We start from the raw sequence: 8803 nt of genomic DNA, 5'->3' as shown, positions 1-8803 counted from the left end.
CTCTCTCTGGGTTTGAAGATAAATGGGAGCGTCTGCTATTAACAAAGTTTTTGTGACAACCCTCACTAAACCAGGTATCCGTACGGTTTAATTAATAATTAATTGCTGCTTAATTACTGTGCTTACTTGAAATTACTGATGAACTGCTACTTGACTGATGATACTTGTACATACCTGCATCATACTTTGATTTCCGTCACTACATTATTTACATGTTGAACTCTAGTGACAAACATGATGCAGAAAAGCACAGTAGCACTATGAACGGATAACCTATTGAACATGCTGATAAAGCCAGCATCAGGCAGGCACTGCCTCTAAGGCCTGTATGAGCCAGAAATATTTTACTACACCCATAGTGAGTGTAGGGGTATAAGGGTTGTAGAACTGTGTCACTAGGAATAAGTTACAGTGACCGGATGTGCCTAAAACGTAATTTGAGTACAAAAATTCTGCACTTTAAATAAAATTCAGCATTTATCTAAACTAGTAAAGTGCAAAAAGTTGGAAAAATATTACTAGACACCTTCCAAAATGTTGGTGAATTAATGGGTCACTAAAAATAATATTAACGACACTTTAAATGCTTACTAAACGCTTTAACGGATCAATATCCAACCGTACAACCGGACTTAACCCGGGACATAAAAATATTGACATGACATTATTTTGCTTTTTCTGAGCCAGTTAGGGTCCCTGAACACCCTAACACCCGTTATAATAAATAACACACTAATAACTAGTTAACCTCCTAATTTTAACATAATTATACCCTAACCATTTAGTTCAAATTCAACCAAACCCTCCCACCCCCTTGTCCGATCGGTCACCACAATTGGTGACACACTTTGTCCTTGGTTGATTATTATATTAAGATTGCTAAATATCTAGAAGACATTATGTCCAATGGTTATTAATGGAAAAAAAAGGATTATAAGTAAACATGTGAATTAATACTTCATTCCATAATCACCACTCAAAAGAAATTGCATTCCTTCTTTCTTTCTTTTGGCCTACTGCCGAAAGCATTCACTTCCATCCATCCAATTTTCAAATTCATTCAAGGCATTCAACTTATATACAAGTGTAAAGGGTAACATACGAGGAGACCCGGCGCTTGTGGAATCACAAGGACCTCTCTATGCCGCTATTATCCACCTATTTTTCGGCTAGATTCTTCCCTAGCCTTGAGCTAGTAGTAAGTGACTCTAAACGCCTTCTTGATCCATACTAAAGTGGTTAATAAGAATTTTGTCGGTTGAAAATTATGAACACTAAAGATCAAAATTAAAAGTCTACTAAAATGTTAAATAATGATGGTTAAAAGCTTACTAGTTGTGTAAAAGTTGTAGTATTGATTTTGTGTGGTTATTTAGACCCGATCTATGTTGTGGTAGCTCGGATCATCATTTAACCCGGTTTGGTTAAGGTCATGGATCTTGACATAAGGTTGTTTTAAATGAAACAAGGGTTAAAGGGTGAAACTCTACCACACGCGAATCATGAACTTGTGTAAAAATGTTTTACTTGTGGAATAGTGTTTAAAACTAGCAGATCTACGTATCTGCAAGTGGTATTTTCAAAGGACCGAGTGTCAAGAAAAATCATGTTTTCTAAAAAAAAAAAATATAGATCTTACACTTACAAGTATGATTTTTATAAACCACAAGTGTGTAAACACTTGTGAAATGAAAAGTTTCGACAAAATAACAATCTTTGTAAAAGAAGACGAGAAGTTGTAAAGATGGATTTACTCTAAAAACGAGGTTTTTACGAGATCAAATTACTTTATATAAAGATCCACAAAATATAATGGGATTTACACTATAGTTTCGGAAAAACTACAAGTTCATGTAATTATGCGATTTACATACTTGTCGACTAGTTTGTTGTGTCGGAAATTGTTTGGTTGAATAAAGAAGTTGTTGAAATTGATTTTGTAAAAGAAAATGATACGCTTGAAAGCGTGGCCACCTCCAGTTACAGAGGAAACTCTGGCGGAATTTTCCTAAAAACCTAACACTTAAAATTATTTACACTACAAGTGTTAGAATTATTTTTGACATGTTTTCGAAATATAAATTTCGCCATGACTTTATTTACAAAATATCGGAGGTGGGATTTTCACAAAACTAAACGTGAAAAATATATGTTTAGTAAATATATTTTCACCACACTGTTTATGATTATTTTGTGAAAAACACATAAATATTATTTTTAGAGTAAAAATAATATTTACGAACGTTAACAGACCCAAAATAATACGAACGCCTCTACGATAACTATATGAGTTACACCGGTAATTACTATTACCACTCGAACGTTAAAACGTAACTTACGCATTATACGGAAATATTCATGAACGCGTATTTTGTCAAACGTATTATTTTTGGAGAATATTATGTGAAGTAAAATATAATATTTTTGAGAAAAATATTTATATTTTGGAATTAGAAATGAGTATATATTAAGTGAGACTTAATGATATAATTTGAACGCACATGTATTAAATCCCCCATCATTGGGAAGGAGATTAACTACCAAGTATATACGAAAAGTAAACACGGAATAGTTGTCTAACTATTTCCCAAAAACTTAAACCATAAAGCTAAGGCACGACCGTCCGTCTAATAGAATTAGCACATGTAGGTCGTTGCACAGCTGCCTGATTTGGAGTACTTGGTAGAGACGCACCGACTGTGAGTTCATGTCCCCCTTTTCTCTTAACTGTTTTCAGTTTTCTAAACTGCGGGGGGTGAAATACATGTTACTATGATTACGAATATTTCTTACATGGTATGGTCAGCTAAGGAAGGAACTGTTAGGTTATGTGATTCGGGTAGGTGAAACCTTAAGAACATTAGTCCTCGTAGTACGATCGAGGGATACAAGTGATAGGCCTATTTGAGCATAACAAACCCCACCCATGAGCCCTAAGGTTGGACCATGTGGTGACCATGTCTTAACACCACCCATGCGCCCGCAGGATGGACCATGTGGTGATCTTGTCTTAACACCACCCATGCGCCCGCAGGTTGGACCATGTGGTGACCTTGTCGTAACACCACCCATGCGCCCGCAGGTTGGACCATGTGGTTACACATTAACTGATATGTTTCCTTATTTGCTTTCATACCAGAGTTTACAAAATATTCATACTTACAATGGTTATAAAGGTTTATTCGCGCGCACATACTAAACACATGAACTCGCTCAACATTATTGTTGATTTTTCAACTTACATGTATTTCAGGGAATTAAAGGATCTGGCACGGTATGGCACGTTTTCCCGCTGCACTAGTTTCCAAGGTCATCTGAGGTTTAAGGAATGTGACTCATTTCCTGGACAAGTCACAGTCCTTAAACTGTGTTTATGTTTTGTTTGTTGGTTGAACATGATTATGGTTGTTAGGGTGTATTCCCGTTAAAACAATGGTATTGTATTTGGTTTTCAAAACTTAATGGATGATCTTGCATGTTTTTAATTCATATAGCTTTGTTATGATTAAGCTATGGTATTAAGAAGTCACACCAAATTAACCACGCTTCCGCAAAGCCAGGGTGTGACAGCTTGGTATCAGAGCTCTGATCATAGCGAACTAGGATTCTTTCTCGAGTCTAGACTATGATCACTAGGGCTCTCACGAAAACATTTTTACTGCATACCACTTAAGTCCAGATCCAAAACCTTTTTATAAACACATGTTGAGCACATTTTATTTATTTATTATTAGGATCAGTCTTGGAGGCTGAGGCTCGGTCTTGGAGGCCGAGGCTCGATCTTAGAGATCGAGGTAGATGGCTAGTGAGACTAGGAAGAGTAGGCTCAGTCATGAAGGCTGAGGCTCGGTCATGGAGGCCGAGGCTCGATCTAGGAGGTCGAGGTGGATGATAGAACAGTCTTAGAGACTGGGAGGAATTTGGCTAGTGGGACTAGGAATATCAGTCTGGGAGGCTGGGAGGCTAGTGGGACTAGGAGAATTATTTGATTGCTTATTGCTGGTTAACATGTTTATATGTGGATGTGATTGATTGTTATACGTATATGTGTTTATGTTACAAATGTCATGCTTTCATCATATACAAGAAAGATGGACGCTACGAATCCCATGGCCATAGCATCAGACGACATAGTACATCGAAGCACGAGGTGCACATTTCCGATACTACCGGCACAGACAATGACGACTTTCAGCCCTTTTGCGCTGCCTGAAGTCGTAGTAGAGCCTACTGATGGCCATCTTGTTGGGAATTTGCCACTCGCGGTGATCCCTGCTCCTATGCCCCTTGCCGCTTATCCTGTTGTTGATATACCCCCCCGACGTGGCCTCCGACGACGATAACGATCTACTAGAGGAGGACCCATTCGAGGGCGAGACCCTATTGCTGCTGGTATTAGCATACTGCTTGCGGACGCTCCTGCGGGGGAAACTCATGCCCATTCCCCTGTCCCAGAATCATTTGAGTTGCTGACATCCGCATTTTCGCATATACAGGGAGTGCAGCACCATTCACACAACGCCGACCCTGATACGGCATCATCGGCTGCACCGATTCCCGCACATAGCTTTGAGTTTGATCACAGTATTGAGGGTAATCCTGTTCTTCCATCTGGTTTTGATCCAGACCATGACCTTGAGTTCATACGCTTAGGCCAGCCCTTGGAGGATCCTGTAACCCCCTGTGATGGTTGATCCAGCTGATTTTGAGATGGAGTTGGTTGATCCGGAGCCAGCCGTGGCCCCTGAGCCAGGCGTTGCTCCTAACACCGCATTGGAGCATGACCCTGTTCATGCCGATGCACCTGCTGTTGCTCCTTGATTGATCATCTGCTTGGACGAGAGAAAATTTGGGGTAACTGTGCAAGACAATTTATTATTACGGGGGCCCACGTAATAACGACTTGTAGTGCACAGAAATCCTGGTGGACTCTGCGGGCCAAGCTAATGAAAACCAATGTAGCAGGAGATAACTAAAACACGAATGACCAAGGCGATGTAGCCTCGAGTTCATTCTATTACAAGCAACAAGCCAAATTGGCAAGCCTATGTGAAGGCTCAGAAATTTATTTCCCCGCCCATACATTGAGTATATTTACGTGTAAGATTGGGTGATTACATAATGGCTTATGGTGCTATGAATCTCATAGACAATTGGAATGTTGTCTAACCCGCTTCATGCCATTTCGGCAGAAGAGAATGCCACCCAGGCATGACACAAACACCAGTACGTTGCCAAGGATAGAAGCCGAGCTGCAAAAACGCAACTCACAGGCAATTGCACGACATGAAGCCCTCCGCTTTAAGCACAATGATGGCACTAATGGAAATAACCCTCCAATTGACTGCACCTATAAGCAGTTCCTGAACTGCAAAGCCTTTGAACTTCGTCGAAACAGGAAGCGCCATTGCATTTGTCATTGGTCCAAAAAGATTGACTCCATTCTAAGAATGACTAACTGTTCACCCCAACAGAGTGTTACCTATATCTCGGGGTCATTTCTAGATGGCACACTCTCATGATAAGATCTTCGGATTCAGACCCTTGGTACAGATGCTGCTTATGCACTGAGCTGGGACGAGCTCAAGGAAATGATTAAGGAGAAATAGGGTTCTAAGACTGGAATAACAGAAGCTTGAGATGGAGTCCTGGAATTTCAAAATGGACGAATCAGAGATTCCTGAACATGACCAGCGATCGCACGACTTGCCGAGGGTCGTCACCTACTAAGTCATTGATGTTGTATGATACAGTTGGGTACCTGTAAACCTTACATTCTGGTCTCAATTTGTGGCAATGCAATCGAAGTGATCTATTGTTTATGTCTATAACATGAGATGTTATGCGATTGATTTATTTATAACATGAGATGTTATGTGTTGATATTGTTGTATACTTACGCACATTTTACTTACTATGACCTGACCCGTACGATCATCATAGGAAGATGCCTCCAAGACGGGATGTACGCATACCCACCAATGAGGCGGAACTTCAGGGAATCATTGCTGCAGTCATCGCACAATACGAGGCCCATCACTCCGAGCGCAACGGAGGTACCTCAGGTAATAACCCACCCAACGGCTGCACATACAAGCAGTTCTTAGGCTGCCAGCCCCTACATTTCGACGGCACTGGGGGTGCCGTAGCCTTCGTACGCTGGATTGAAAAGACGGACACTGTTTTGCGTGCGAGCAAATGCGCCCCAAGAGATCAGGTCACGTACATTTCCGGGCTGTTCCGAGATGGGGCTCTGTCATGGTGGAAACTTCAGGTTCAGACAATGGGCGAGGCTGCTGCGTATGCTCTATCATGGGACGAGCTGAAAGAGCTAATGCATAAAAAGTACTGTTCGAGAACAGAAAGCCAGAAGGTAGAAACTGAGTTCTGGAACTTGAAAATGGAAGGTCCAAAAATAGCTGAGTATGTGGAGAAGTTCCAAGCTCTATCGCGTATTGTTCCTTACATGGTGGATCCGGAGTTTAAGAGGATTGAGCGTTTCATTTGGGGATTGGCACCCCAACTCATGAGCATGGTAACGGCATCAAAGCCTGCAACAATCACTGAGGCCATCAATCTAAGTGTAGCCCTGACGGAAGAGGCAATCAGGATGAACAAATTTTCAACCTCTGAGGAGAAGAAGGAGACTCATGTAGAGTCATCTGGGAACAACAAGAGGAAGTTGGCGAATTTCAAACAGGGTACCCAGTCGAGTAGCGACGACAAGGCCAAAAAGAGAAAAGAGTACACGGGTATCCTACCAAAGTGCGACAACTGTCGACGTCACCATAACGGGCGGTGTAGATATGGAAAATGTGGTAACTGTGGCAAGGTGGGACATGTCAAGGAAACGTGTCGGCAAGGTACTAAACATGGAAATAGAGGTCAAGATGGTAACGGAAATCGCGGAGGAAATAACGACGACGACAACTATCAAGGCAGGGATGGTGACGATCAAGGCTGTGGCCAAGCATGTTTTAATTGCGGTGATGTGGGACATTTCAGGAAGTATTGCCCTAAGAACACTCAGGCACGTGGATGAAAGCTCAACAGCGGGGATAGAATCCAAGCGTGGATATCGGTACGTCTCATAATAGTCAATGTTACGCTCTATTTGACAGTATTGTCAAATTTTAGCTTCAGAAAATATAGTTGTTTTAGTAGTAATTAACCTAGATACCCAGTTCTCGATAGAACAAGCCTAACGGAAGCTTCGACGTGATAATTGGGATGGACTGGTTGTCGAACAACCCGGCGGAGATTGTCATCCGCACCCCGACGACGAACGGAGAAATGATTGTGATTCATGGAGCAGGATACGCTCCTACGGATCATCAGGCAGAGAAGACCGAAAAATTTTCGCACAAAGGATGTGTTGCATTCTTGGCTCATGTCGTGGAAAAAGAAGCCGAAGAACCAAAACCCGAAGACATCCCTGTGGTTGGAGAATACCCCGAAGTCTTCCTCGAAGACTTGCCGGAATCGTCTCCTCCACAATAAATTCCAGGCACTGCACCCGTAGTCAATGCATCGTAGCAACTTACATTTTCGGAGATGCAAGGAATGACAGAGAAGTTTTAGCAATGGGTAGAGAAGGAAGATAACAGACCAAAATTTCCTTTTGGGGTAACCCCATTACCACTCGTCAAAAAGAGGGATGATGGTTTTCAGATAAACATCATCTACCGGGAGCTGAACAAGCCGGCGATCAAGAATAGATACCCTCTGCCAAGAATTGATGATCTGTTTGATCAACTGCAAGGTTCAAGCTTTTACTCAAAGATCGACTTGCGATCTGGATACCATCAGTTAAGGATACAAGAGGAAAGTATCCCGAAGACAGCCTTCAGAACTCGTTATGGACACTACGAGTTCCTTGTTACGCCGTTTGGTTTGACAACGCACCTGCAGTGTTTATGGACTTGATAAATAGAGTTTGCAAGCCGTACTCGGACAAGTTCATGATTGTGTTATCAACGACATCTTGATTTATTCAAGAACAAAGGCTGAGCACGAACAGCATCTAAGAGATATTTTGGAACTGCTAAAGAAAGAGCAGCTGTATGCCAAATCCTCTAAGTGCGAGTTTTGGCTACACGAAGTCCAATTCATTGGGCACGTGGTAAATGAAGATGGAATCCACGTGGATCCCACCAAGATCGAGGCGATCAAGGATTGGGAAACGCCAAAGACGCCAACCGAGATTCGGCAGTTCTTGGGTTTGGCTGGATATTACCGAAGGTTCGTTGAGAATTTTTCAAAGATCGCTCAACCATTGACGCTCCTCACGCAGAAGGACAAGAAGTTTGATTGGGGGATCAAACAGGAGGAAGCATTTCAGATATTGAAGAATAAGCTTTGCAACGCGCCAATCTTAGCTCTACCGGAAGGTACAGATGATTTTGTAGTATACTGCGACGCATCGCGTCAAGGATTGGGTTGTGTGTTGATGCAACGCCAGAAGGTTATTGCCTACGCGTCAGGCCAACTGAAGGTACACGAAAAGAACTATACCCCCCACGATTTGGAGCTAGGCGCAGTAGTTTTTGCTTCACAGATCACAAGAGCCTCCAACATATATTCAACCAGAAGGAGTTGAACATGAGGCAAAGACGATGGGTAGAACTGTTGAACGATTACGACTGCGAGATCAAGTATCATCCAGGGAAGGCGAATGTGGTCGCCGATGCCCTAAGTCGAAAAGAGAGGATCAAGCCCATAAGGGTTAGGGCTTTGGAGATGGTTATTTGAACCGACTTTCCTCTGCGCATTCGTGCCGCGCAGAAAGAAGCTCTCAAGGAAA

Source organism: Helianthus annuus, chromosome 8 (genome assembly GCF_002127325.2).
Source record: "Helianthus annuus cultivar XRQ/B chromosome 8, HanXRQr2.0-SUNRISE, whole genome shotgun sequence".
NCBI classification, from domain to species: domain Eukaryota; kingdom Viridiplantae; phylum Streptophyta; class Magnoliopsida; order Asterales; family Asteraceae; genus Helianthus; species Helianthus annuus.
The sequence above is the reverse complement of the archived record's forward strand: the minus strand, read 5'-3'. Positions refer to the sequence as shown.